Genomic DNA, 12,456 nt, shown 5'->3' with positions numbered 1-12,456 from the left:
AGAGAGTATTAGTAGAAAGCCTGATCTCTGCCACTACAAAGCCAAACAGGTGACCAACCCATGTCCCTGGTGCCTCTTCAGCTACCAGAGCCCTGGGCTGGTGTGCCTGTGAGCCTGACCAGGACCAGGTCTAAGCCCTCAGCTCCAGTGAAACCAGGCACTGCCCACAATGCAGCAGAAGCTCACAGAGTGAGGATCCAAGATGCCATCCAGGGAAGCCTGGGCAGGCTGTGGGCAAGTGGCACCAGGTACGTGACGCTGTCCAGTGCCACTAATGCCCTCTGGCATCTTTCTGGCTTGCAGGTGGGATTATTTATAAGTATGATTCCTCTTATTTATCACAGAAACACTATAGCCGATTTATCTAAGTTCTTATACAGTGACTCAGAGAGTAAGGTTAGGAAGGATGACCTCAGAATGGCTCTGAGAGTCAGGACTCTGAGAAAGCCCTGGACACCTAGCCATCCAGCCTCCAGGCTTCACTAAAGGATAGAAGGGGGCCCCTGCAGTGAGCAGGTGAAAGCCAAAGGGCAGCTAGGGATGTGGCTTTTGGGGAGCTCAACATGCCTGGAAGACAAGGACTTCTTTCTGAGCCACATGATCCTACAACAACTCCACAGTCCTAGTTGTTGAGAGATGAATGGTACCCAACAGTTTTGTTTCTTTGTTTCAAATGGGCTCTTGTTTCCATCATTGGTATTCAAAGTGGATTGGACCTGGCTATAAACCCAGACCCAGCCACACTGACAGGAACCCATACTGTGAAGAGACCAGTACCTCTTCTCCAGCCTTAGGTGTCAGTCACACCTAGTGAGGGAGGTTGACTCCTATGTGTGTAACATTGGGGAAGGATGGATTGATCACACTCTCCTACCAGCTTGGGGAGCATGAGTCCACAGACTCCTTTGAGCCATTGATAAGCTGGGCTTCTGAGCCTGTAAAACTGGTCCCTCCCAGGTGTTGCTGATGTGAGTTGGATGTCTGTCACCTCCTCTAGCCCTCCACTGGAGTAGCTGGCTGTCCTTGCTTTTGCTTCCCCCATGCAGGGGTCAGGCTCTGAATTGTCAAAGAGAGCCAGGATAGAACCTGCATTTCGTAAGGTGAAGGAAGCCATGCCTTGGACTCACTATAGCATATAAAGTTTATAAGAGCACTGTACCATTTGAACACAGAATAAAGTGATTATAAAGGTGAATATTGGTTCTTCTGTTTTCATTTCTGATGCCACAAAGCACCCTGACCCCCATCCTTGCCCCTAACTCTTGCCTCTGCCCTCAGTCCCACAATTCATTCCTCTGGTCTTTCTTCTCTTTAGCAGCTACTAGAGGTAGAGGAGGCCTGGCCCACACATGCCTCTTCAGGGAACTTTGTTGACTGCTGCAAGGGTGGCCACTGCTTGTAGTGAGGACTCCCCTGTTTTTGTAAAGTTGTCATCAGCTAGTGGAGTACTACCTGGGACAAATCAAGCTTCTTCCAGTCCTTGTGCTTGGCAGGATGAACCGCATAAGCTGAAGACAGCCCGCATCACGGCAGGTTGCAAACCATTTGCCTCTCAGGAACTTAGATTTTGATTGTGTCAGGAGTTGAAACAGAGTCACGCTGTCACTCTCAGCATCCTGAGGGGTCCCCTAAGCTTTGTGAACATTTAAGGTCAAATTGGGATTCCTAGCTTCAACACAGAAAGAATGTCAGGACAACCTGGAATTGTGAGGCACAGTCGGCATTTTTATTAGGGAGATTTCAATATAGGCTTAAGTAGGAGAAAGAGAGGAGCCCAGAAGAGAGAAATAAAGACACATCTAAGTGGGAGCATGTTCTTCCTAAGGAGAGGCAGGCAGGGATAAGATGCACCTGAGTGTGAGCAAGCATGTACTCAAGGGAGACTCAGCAATTCACATCTTAGCCCTAGCCGTGTGTACATTTTATTTGCTCTCAAGTTCCATCTCAAAAGGCTGTTAAGTTCTTTTTCCTTCTCCCTCCTCACCCTCTTTTGATAAGAGACCTGAGAAATGAGGTGGAGTGTACTCATGCACTCAGAGATGCAGTGGATAAAATTATAATCTGATAAGGTAAAACCAGAAACCAGTGCAGCAAGATGACTCAATAGGCAACCTTAAGTAAAACAAAACAAAGCAAAGCAAAGCAAAACAAAACAAACTCATACAAGCCTGGCCACTGAGTTCAGTCGCAGAACCCACATGGTGGTGTGGAGGTGTGCTTTGTGGCACACGCACACCTATACACAACAAACTCATGAGCACATGCGTACACACTAACACGCTTTTTCTTTTTCTTTTTCTCCTTTTAAGAGGAAAAACAAAACCCAGAAGCCACTGGGGTTGAACAAGGAGTTGAGTATGTATCTTTTCTTCCCAAATGGAATTTGCAAGACTCCTAGAAAATTGCAGGTTTGTGGTTGGTGGCAAAGGCCTTAAGCACTTGTTAAGTGTGTTGGAATTCTCATTCTGCTGCTAATTAGAGACTTCAACTTGAGGCTTGGGTGGGGGCTGTTTTTCTTATCTCGAGTCTCCAAAATTTTGCCTTTCCTCCTATCCTGCCTTGGTTGTGGGGAAACCAGGATTAGGGTTAGGGTTAGGGTTAGGGTTAGGGTTAGGTTTAGGCTTAGGCTTAGGCTTAGGCTTAGGTTTAGGCTTAGGCTTAGGCTTAGGCTTAGGTTTAGGCTTAGGCTTAGGCTTAGGCTTAGGCTTAGGGTTAGGGTTAGGGTTAGGGAAAGACTACTTTTCATGCTGAGTATGTGTCCACAGCCCTCTTGACCACTGTCCACACCTATCTCTGCCTTCTTAAGCTCTCTATGCCCACAGCTTTCTTGTTAACCAGGTCAACTTGCAAATAATTTGGGACATGTTAGTATTGCAGGTACTGAGTTACAAGAGGAGGCCAATCATTGACTAAGCTTCAAGGACCATCTCCTACCATACACACCTTATAATAGGTGTACTTGATTCTCACCATCTCTGTACACAAGGGTACAGCTCCTGCAAAAGGCAAGAGCAAAGAGATCAATAATACCTTCCCTCCTGGTTTCTGCCCAGGAAAATGGAGCCCCTTCTCATGGGCTACTCCTCTCTCACTCTTCTAGTTGCTGTGTTTTTAAGAGGTTCTTATCTCTCCCCCTCTCCCCTGCATACTCGTTCCCTTCTTAGCAGTCTCAGCTAAACCCAGGTCCTAATGGTTGCTGCTTCTTCAACAACTCAACATTCTAGTACCTGCAAAGGCTTTGCAAGTCTGTATCTGCTAGCATGGTTTTTACTATATATCCGAAATATCTAAAATTAAGCCACTCAAACAAAGCTAAAATTCTTGTTTCTCAGAGTTCTAGGGCTCTTTCAGTTTTATCTTCCATCCTCAGGATTGCCCTTTGGCCTACCATCACCACCTGAGCTCCACTCAGTATGCCTCTCTTCTGAGCATAATATGACTTTTGGTCTATGAAGTTACAAAAATCAGGCCTAGACTGTCTTCATATAAACTTCTTTTCCTTGAAAGAGAACTAAATTTTTTATCTAAAGAGAGCAAGAATTACCAGGTATTTCAGCTGTTCTGGTTTTCCAGATAATCTCTAACTTTGTAATCTTAATTGCCTAGCCTAGAATTTACAATGTAGCCCAGGTTGTCCTTAACCCCTTAGCAGTTCTTCTGCCTCGGGTTCCCGAGTACTGTGATTATGAGCATGTGCCACCACACCCAGCCTTTCTCAGCTACCTATGTCTCTGAGTATAAGGACATAAAATAATCACAGTGTGATTAGTGTCCAAGTCTGCTGGATCAAGGACCAGGCAGATCAAGGAGAGCTCTTCTCCACTCCATGCGTGGCTCTGGAGAACACAATGGCTTGTGTCTTAAAAGAAGGAAGAAGAACCCACTTCAAGATGGCTCCTTGGGCCAGTGAAATGGTTCAGTGGGTAAAGTGCTTGTCACACAAATCTGACCACCTGAATTCAATCTCTAGTTCTCACCTAAAGGTGAAGAGAGAGAGAGAGAGCTGACTCTTTTAGCATTCTGTCTAAGCTCCACCCCACAGTTACCTGGCAACAGCCAGGTAGGCCGACCAACTATAAAAGGGGCTGCTTGCCCCCTCCTCCCTTGCTTGCTCTCTTGCCCTCTTGCTCTCTAGTTCCTTCCCTGCCTCCCTTCCCCCTCTCTCCCCATTCTGATGGCCAGCCTCTACCCTTCTATTCCTCTATTCTCTCTTTCTGCCTTTCTCTGCCTCTACTACCCTCTTGACTCCCCTCCCCATATCCTGAATAAACTCTATTCATGTGGCTGGTCCCTCAGGGGGAAGGGATGCCTCAGCATGGGCCCACCAAGGCACCCACTTCCCCTATACCTCACCACACCTCCATAGAACATATCTCTTCTCTTTATCTTTTTATGAATACATCAGACTCTGCAAAGTTGTCCTCTGATCTCCACATACATGCCATGGCCCCCATGCACCTATGTGCATACAACACACACACACATACACACACACTTTTTGTGATTATAATATAGTGACATCATTTCTCCTTTCTCTTTCCTCCCTCTAAGCACCCCCCAGACCCCTCCTTGCTCTTGTTCAGATTCACGGCCTCTTGTTTTCATTTTTTTTTTAATTTTTAAAAGATTTGTTTATTTTTATGTGTATGAGTACACCGTGGCTGTGCAGATGGTTGTGAGCATTCTTGTGGTTGTTGGGAATTGAATTTAGGACCTCTGCTCACTCTGGTCAGCCCACTCGCTCCGGCCCAAAGATTTATTTATTATTATAAATAAGAACACTGTTGCTGTCTTCAGACACATCAGAGGAGGGCATCAGATCTCATTACGGGTAGTTGTGAGCCACCATGTGGTTGCTGGGATTTGAACTCAGGACCTTTGGAAGAGTAGTCAGTGCTCTTAACTACTGAACCATCTCGCCAGCCCTCATTTATTTTTTTTAAATGATGGCTCCACTCACAAGATAGACCAGACTCCAGGGGACAAAGAACTCACCTCCAAATAAGAGGCATGTCAAAAACCATGTGTCAAGGTTTTACATTCTATCCTGCACCACATTCTATCCTGTAACATTGGAACAGGACCTTTGTCCCCATCTACTAAGTAGACATCACCTTCCGGTTCCAGGTGTAACCGATCTGTTTCTGGCAACAAGCTTTTAGCTAGGAATTGCATTTTTGTCTTTGAAAAGTGGTGGGTCTAATCAAGTTCACAGGGGTGCAGTCTAAGGTCTCTCCACAGACTGTGAGGGGCCAGCTTCTGTTGGCTCTTTGCTTTGCCATCCCCTGTATAGTTTTTGGTCTAGGGGTCCAGAGTGAGCTCTGGACCTCCAGTAGTACACCATTATTCCTGACCAGAAAAGATAGGGGAATTAAAAAAAAAAAATCAAGAGCTGGTTAGTGGTGGTGCATACCTTTAACCCCAGCACTCAGGAGGCAGAGGCAGGAGGATCCCTGAGCTTGAGGCCAGCCTGGTCTACAGAGTGAGTTCCAGGACAGCCAGGGCTGCACAGAGAAACCCTGTCTTGAACCACATCCCTCCCCCGCAAAAAGAGAGAGAGAGAGAAAGAATAATGTTAGAGCTAGGTGACAATGGTGCATGTCTTTAGTCCCAGCACATGGGAGGCAGAGGCAGATGAATCTCTGTGAGTTCGAGGTCAGCCTGGTCTATAGAATGAGTTCTTTTGTTTGTTTGTTTGTTTTGTTGTTGTTGTTTTTTAGTATAGAATAGAGTTTATTCAGGGCATGGGGAGGGGAGTTAAGAGGGCAGTAGAGACAGAGAAAGGGAGAGAGTAGAGAAGTAGAGGCTGGCCATGGCCACATGGAGAGAGGGGAAGGGAATGGGGAGAGAGGGGAAGCAAGGGGGCAAGAGTAAGAGAGCTACAGAGTGAGTTCTAGGAGAGCTACACAGAGAAATCCTGTATATAATAATAATAATAATAGGGGCTGGAGAGATGGCTCAGAGGTTAAGAGCACCGACTGCTCTTCCAAAGGTCCCAAGTTCAAATCCCAGCGACCACATGGTGGCTCACAACCATCTGTAATGGAGTCTGACGCCCTCTTCTGGTGTGTCTGAAGACAGCTACAGTGTACTTACTTATAAATAAATCTTTAAAAAATAATAATAATAACTATAGAACCTAGCCAGACTTATGCAGAATCTAGATTTAAAAGGAAATAGGAAGACAGAATAAGGACTGTTTGGGTAGAGCAACGGGTCTAGCTGAGAGGAGAGGAGAGACAGAAAGGCAATAAAAGGACAAATGTGATCCAAGTCATGATATACCGTGGAAAGTGTCAGATGAGGGGTTGGAGACGTGACTTAGTAAATAAAGAGCCTGCTGTGCAAGCATGAGGACTGGAGACTGGACCCTGAGCATCCATATAAAAATACACGGTTGTAACTTCAGTGTGGTGTTGGGGGTGCACCAGCCAGGCAGCCCGGCTGCATCAGTGGGTTCCAGGTTCAGTGAAGAAGGAAAACAATAGAGGAGGAGAACACTTGACATCAACTCCTGGCCTGTATGCGCACATGCATATGTGTGCACATGCATCCACATGAACATGTACACATGATACCCCACATATACAAAATACAATGAAAGGCATAATTTTTCTTAACTTTTTATTGATTCTTTGTAAGTTTCATGTCATGAACTCTAATACCACTTATCTCCCTGTCCCTTCGTATCTATCCTCCATCTTTGCAACCTCTCCTACAAAAGGAAGAAAAGAAGAAGGAAAGAAAGAAAGACCAACCAAACAACGCCCCCCCCAACCCAAATCTTCTGGTGGAAGCTCCTCTGTGTCACAGTGTTACGCAGTATATCCTTTCGTCACACTTCTTTACTTGTAAATGTTCATTGCAATGACTCATAATGACTCACTGCAGTGAGGTCTAGTTCGAGGCCTCTGGCTTTTGCTATACTATCAATACTGGATCCTCACTGGGACTCCTCTCGGATTTCCTGTTGTTGCCCTGTGTCATGGAGGTCCTGCAACTTTGGATCTGCAGGACCAGTCCCTTCATGTGCTCCAGCAGTTCATAGATGGGGTAGATGTTAGTGTGGGCCAACTCAAAAGCCTGGATCTGGACCTGTGAAGTAGCTGAGTTGGTCAGCGATCAGCTCTCCTGCATCCCAAAGCATCAGGACCAGCTCCAGCACTGCCCTGGCTAGCTCACCCAGTGCCCCAGCAGGCAGGAGGCAGGGCCAGCTCTCCCGCTCTTGGCTCTTGTATACCCATACCATGCCAACAGAGCCAGTTCTACTGGGCTGCCCAGGCTAGGTGCAGGGCAGGCTCTCCAGACTGCTTCAGTTCTCCCACTTTCATGACCTTGGGGCCAGCTCACCTGTCTGCTGCAGGTGTCAAGGGGGACGGGGAGGATGCCTACACCATCTCAAAGCAGTTGATGGGCAGAGCCAGCTCTCCAGAAAAGGCATAATTTTATACAATGATTATTATGCTAACAAAACTGTATAATTATTTTTTTAAAAGAATTATGTTAAAACTTTCATACAGTAAAAAAGAATTGTGTATCTTATTATCAGGCTATTTTTTGCCAGGGTTATATAGCACAGCAAATTTCTGGACATGTGCTGACACTCGCTATAGAACTGCAAGTCACGGATTAGCTTATACAAAAGTTGGCTTCGGGGGCTGGAGAGATAGCTCAGCAGTTAAGAGCACCAACTGCTCTTCCAGAGGTCCTGAGTTCAATTCCCAGCGGCCACTTGGTGGCTTACAACCATTTGTAATGGGACTGGATGCCCTCTTCTGGGGTGTCTGAAGACACCTACAGTGTACTATTCATATACATAAACTAAATAAATAATTATTTAAAAATAAGTTGGCTTCAAATGAAAAGTTAAGCGGAATTGGAACTGTTTAGTGGGAATAAAGCAAACCAAAGGAATGCCACCATTTATAAATGGAGATGGTGAGGGAGAGGACAGTCATGCTCCTCTAAGTCAGGGACTTAGCAAGAGCAAGAATGCAGCTGCAGGAAGCAGAAGGCAGGAGGGAAGGCCAGGCAGCCCTGCCTCTGGGGTGGGGGTGGTGGGGAGGCACTGCAGGGCTTCCTCTCCTGTCTGAAGGCCTCAAGGCAACTCATTTATCTTCCTTACTCTTCTTTCCTGCTTGTAAAACAAAAATGTGATTGTTCTGTAAAGTTTGAAAAATTGTAAAGCCCACAAAGAGAAAACTAAAGTTATCTTTTCCCACACTCTGGGAGCATTACACTTTAGGAATTTATTACTTCTTTTTTTTTTTCTTGGGTATTTTAAAAAATTTTAAACAAAAATACAAAAATCCACTTAAAAACACGAGTTGAAGTTTAACCAACCAACCAAACAAACACCATAAAGGGCTAAAGACATGGCTCAGCAGTTAGGAGCATTCCAGAGGGCCAGGTTCAATTCCCAACACCAACACCCAATGGTGTTCACATTCATCTGTAGCTCCAGTTCTAGGAGAGGGAGTTGGACACCTTCTTCTGGCCTCTTTACAAAAACACCCATACATATAAAATTAAACTAATTTAACTTTAAGAAAGACCCTGGCTCAAAACCAAACCAAAACAAAATAAAACACAATACCATACAACACAAAATTCATCTTAGCCATTTCTAAGTATACACAGAGCTCAGCACATGTGAGCATTACACATTATTGTGCAACAGCTCTCTGTAGCTTTTCCAGCTAGCAAAATGGAAACTCTATACCCATTGAACAATGCCCTGTTTCCTCTTCCCAAAACTTCTGGTAACCACCACTGTAACGCAATTCCTGTTTCTATGAACCTGACTACTTTATAAATCCCTAAGAAAGTGGCATCCTACTGTAGTCACCTCTTGGTGGCTGGCTTCTTCACCATGGGATAGCCTCGAGGATTTACCCATGCTGCACAGTGTGGCAGGATTTCCTTCCTTTGCAGGGCTAAAGAATAACAACCACTGCACTGTGCTCTCCACATAAGTATAGATGAACATTCAAATTGCCTTTTGCTTCTTGGCAAATGTAAACAATGCTGCTGTGATCATAGGTGTGCAAAAGTCTGCTTGAGACCCTGCTTTACATTTCTTTGGATGGATATTCATATTATATTAATTATATATTATAGAAATTCGACTCGTATTTTTCTGAGGAAAAATCTTCTATAATTTTATGTGCATTTGTTTCTCTAATCTATCTTTTCCACTTAAAAATATATATATTTTTTATGTGTATGGGTGTTTTCTTGTATTTCTATAAACCACATACATGCCCTTTGAGGCCAGAAGAGGGCGTCAAATCCCCAAGAACTGCAGTTATGAGCCACCATCGGAGTGCTAGAAACCAAACCAGGATTGTCTGAAAACAGTCAGTGCTCTTAATCACTGAGCCATCCTTCAAGTCCCTGATTATTTTATTTTTTTAAACAGAGTCTCATATAGCCCAGGTGGTCTTGAAGCCCAGGGCTTCATGTATGCTCAGCAAACACTCCACCGCTGAGCTACACTCCAAATTCAAAATTCTTCTCACATAGCACAATGCTCAGTTACTGCATAGGAAACCACCATTTGTTTAAATTTGTGAGGAGAGAGCTAGTTGCAGCTTTACAGTATTCTAAATGATAAAAACCATATTCTCAGATAAAGTTTTATACTCATTATTCCTCTGGGTAAATAACTCCAGGATAGTTTCTTCAAAATGAAATTCCAGAGTTAAAAAAATACATGAATTTTTTGCAGCTCATTAAAGAATGGTCGACATATAATCAACTTTATGTATTGAAAACACATAATTTGGGGGTCTACAGAGATGGCTTAGTAGTTAAGAGCATTGGTTACTCTTGCAGAGTACCCGGGTTCAATTCCCACCACCCACTGGTGGTTTACAACCATCTGTAATTCATATTTCTGTATACAGAAATCCCATTGTTCTAGTACATGTGGGTAGTGTTTGTTGTTGTTGGTGGTGCGGATAGAACTCACTGCTTCATGTATACGACGTTTCTAATACGATGTTTCTAACGTTCTAAACTGTTTATCTTAAAGATTTGCTTAGCTAGTCTCAGTGGCATATGCTTGTAATCCCAGCACTTGGGAGATGGAGGCAGAAGAATGCAGAGGTGTTCAGGGTAATTCTCAGGTTTCTAGTGAGTTTGAGGCCAGCTTGGCTGCATGAGACTCTGCTCCAAAATGAAAAACAAACACATTTTGAATTATCCACTAAATTATCTATTATGTCAAAGATCAGTTGACCATGTATGTTTAGGCCTCTTTCTGGACTCTGTTTCACATTGATATATTTGTTCATCACACATAATGATGATGTGTTCTGAGAAATGCATTGTCAGGCATTGTGTGAACATCATGGAGTGTACTCACACAAACTAAATGTGATATCATATGTCAAGATAAACTTACAAAAACTTGTTGCCTGTTGCTGAAATATCATTAGTTTATGTTTATTAGATAATTCTTGCATTAATACCACCCAGTCTAGATTTTTGTAGCTTTATTAGTCTTGAAATTAGGTAATATAAGAGTTCCATTTTTGCTATATTTTACATTGTTTTATTTATTCTGGGACCTTCACACCCACCATGTGAAATTGAGAATCATTTTGTTAAGTTTGACTAAAACAAAAACCTGCTGAGGATTGCATTAAATGAACTGGGGGAAATTTTGTATATTAATGTTGAGTCTTCTGGTTCATGAGCATGGTGTGGGCAGTATATTTAGGCCTCCATTTCTCCTTAAAAATATATTTTGATTTTCAACATATGGATCTGGTACATTTGATTTAGATTTAGCTGTAAACATTTCTTAGTTTGGTGCTATTCCAAGGCATGCAGATTTTCTACTTGAATGTCCAATTATTGTTTCTAGCTGTAGATATATCTGGTTCTTATAACCAGGAACCTCACTAATAAATTCACCTCCTAGAGACAGCAGTTTTTTGTATAGATATACATAGTTTATTTATTCTCCTACTGAAGGCCATCTTGGTTGTTTCCAAGTTTTAGTGATGAATGAAGCTGCCATAAACACATTTGCTGCATTGGCAACACCTGAGAATTTTTTTTTTTTTAAGATTTACTTATTTATTTTATGTGTATGAGTACACTGTAGCTGTAAGCCATCATGTGGCTGCTGGGAATTCAGGACGCCCCACTCGCTCACTTGCTCGCTCAGGTGTAATACTCTGTAGTTGTCCTCAGATGCACCAGAAGAGGGCGTCAGATTTCATTACAGGTGGTTGTGAGCCACCATGTGGTTCCTGGGATCCAAACTCAGGACCTTTGAAAGAGCAGTCAGTGCTCCTACCCGCTGAGCCATCTCACCAGCCCTCCACTTTTCATAAAACAATTTACATCATAAAGTTTAGAAGTACCCTGAGTATATGTTGACCTTTTTAGTAATGGGATTAGTAATGGGAAATATCTCTCCAGCCCCATCTGAGAAGTCTTTAAAATGCAATTTTACAACTACTTGCTGAATCTCTGCATTTCCACCAAGTTCAAGAAGTAACTCCTATACAATCTTTCACCAAACTTTATGCATACAAGAATCATCTGCAGCCGGGCGTTGGTGGCGCACACCTTTAATCCCAGCATTTGGGAGGCAGAGGCAGGCGGATTTCTGAGTTCAAGGCCAGTCTGGTCTACAGAGTGAGTTCCAGGACAGCCAGGGCTACACAGAGACCCTGTCTCAAAAAACCAAAAACCAAACAAACAAACAAAAAAAGAATTATCTGCAGGCATTTGTTGACCTGCGTCTTTCAACATTTTATTTGGTAGGTCTGTAGCAAGAAGCAAAGATCTGTATTTTAACAAGTCTCTTGCGTTATTCCTATGCAGCTGGCCTTATTGGCCACACTGAAAATGCGCTAACACTATTTCTCACTTAGGATACACAGGTGATGGTCAATTATTTCTACCAGTGTCTGGACGAATGAGGCCTTTAATTGATCCAGAATTGAGTGGAGGCAAGAGAACTGTCTATACAAATAGATTGAAGTTCATTTTCTCTCCTTCAATTTTTGCCAATTATATCAGTGAGCCTGAGTATCTTCGACAGTAAACAGGGCAATAACCTTTCCCAGGAAAAGGAACTCATCTGTCAACTTCTGAGTTTTCTGTCCCCAGTATCCACGTCCAAAGGCTTGGGATGAGTCGAGTTCCAGGAAGCCTCCCTCCGGTGGTTCATTCTTGCCAGCTCAGACTTGCCCGGAAGCCACCGCCACCTGGCCAGAAGGATGTACTCTGGTAGACGCGCCTGTGTCACCCCGCCTGGACTACACCCTCTCCATGCCCAGCCCTCTAGACCGATGCCGTCATCAATAATTCAAGACACGCCTTTCCATTGGCTAGAGCCTCCACCCAGTCGCTGGCAAACGCCCAATGAGGAAGGACCTGAGAACGCTTCTGAATAATGAGCGCGCGCCCGTGACGCAGCGGCTGCTGATTGGT

This window comes from Mastomys coucha, unplaced genomic scaffold, assembly GCF_008632895.1.
Source record: "Mastomys coucha isolate ucsf_1 unplaced genomic scaffold, UCSF_Mcou_1 pScaffold15, whole genome shotgun sequence".
NCBI classification, from domain to species: Eukaryota; Metazoa; Chordata; class Mammalia; order Rodentia; family Muridae; genus Mastomys; species Mastomys coucha.
The sequence above is the reverse complement of the archived record's forward strand: the minus strand, read 5'-3'. Positions refer to the sequence as shown.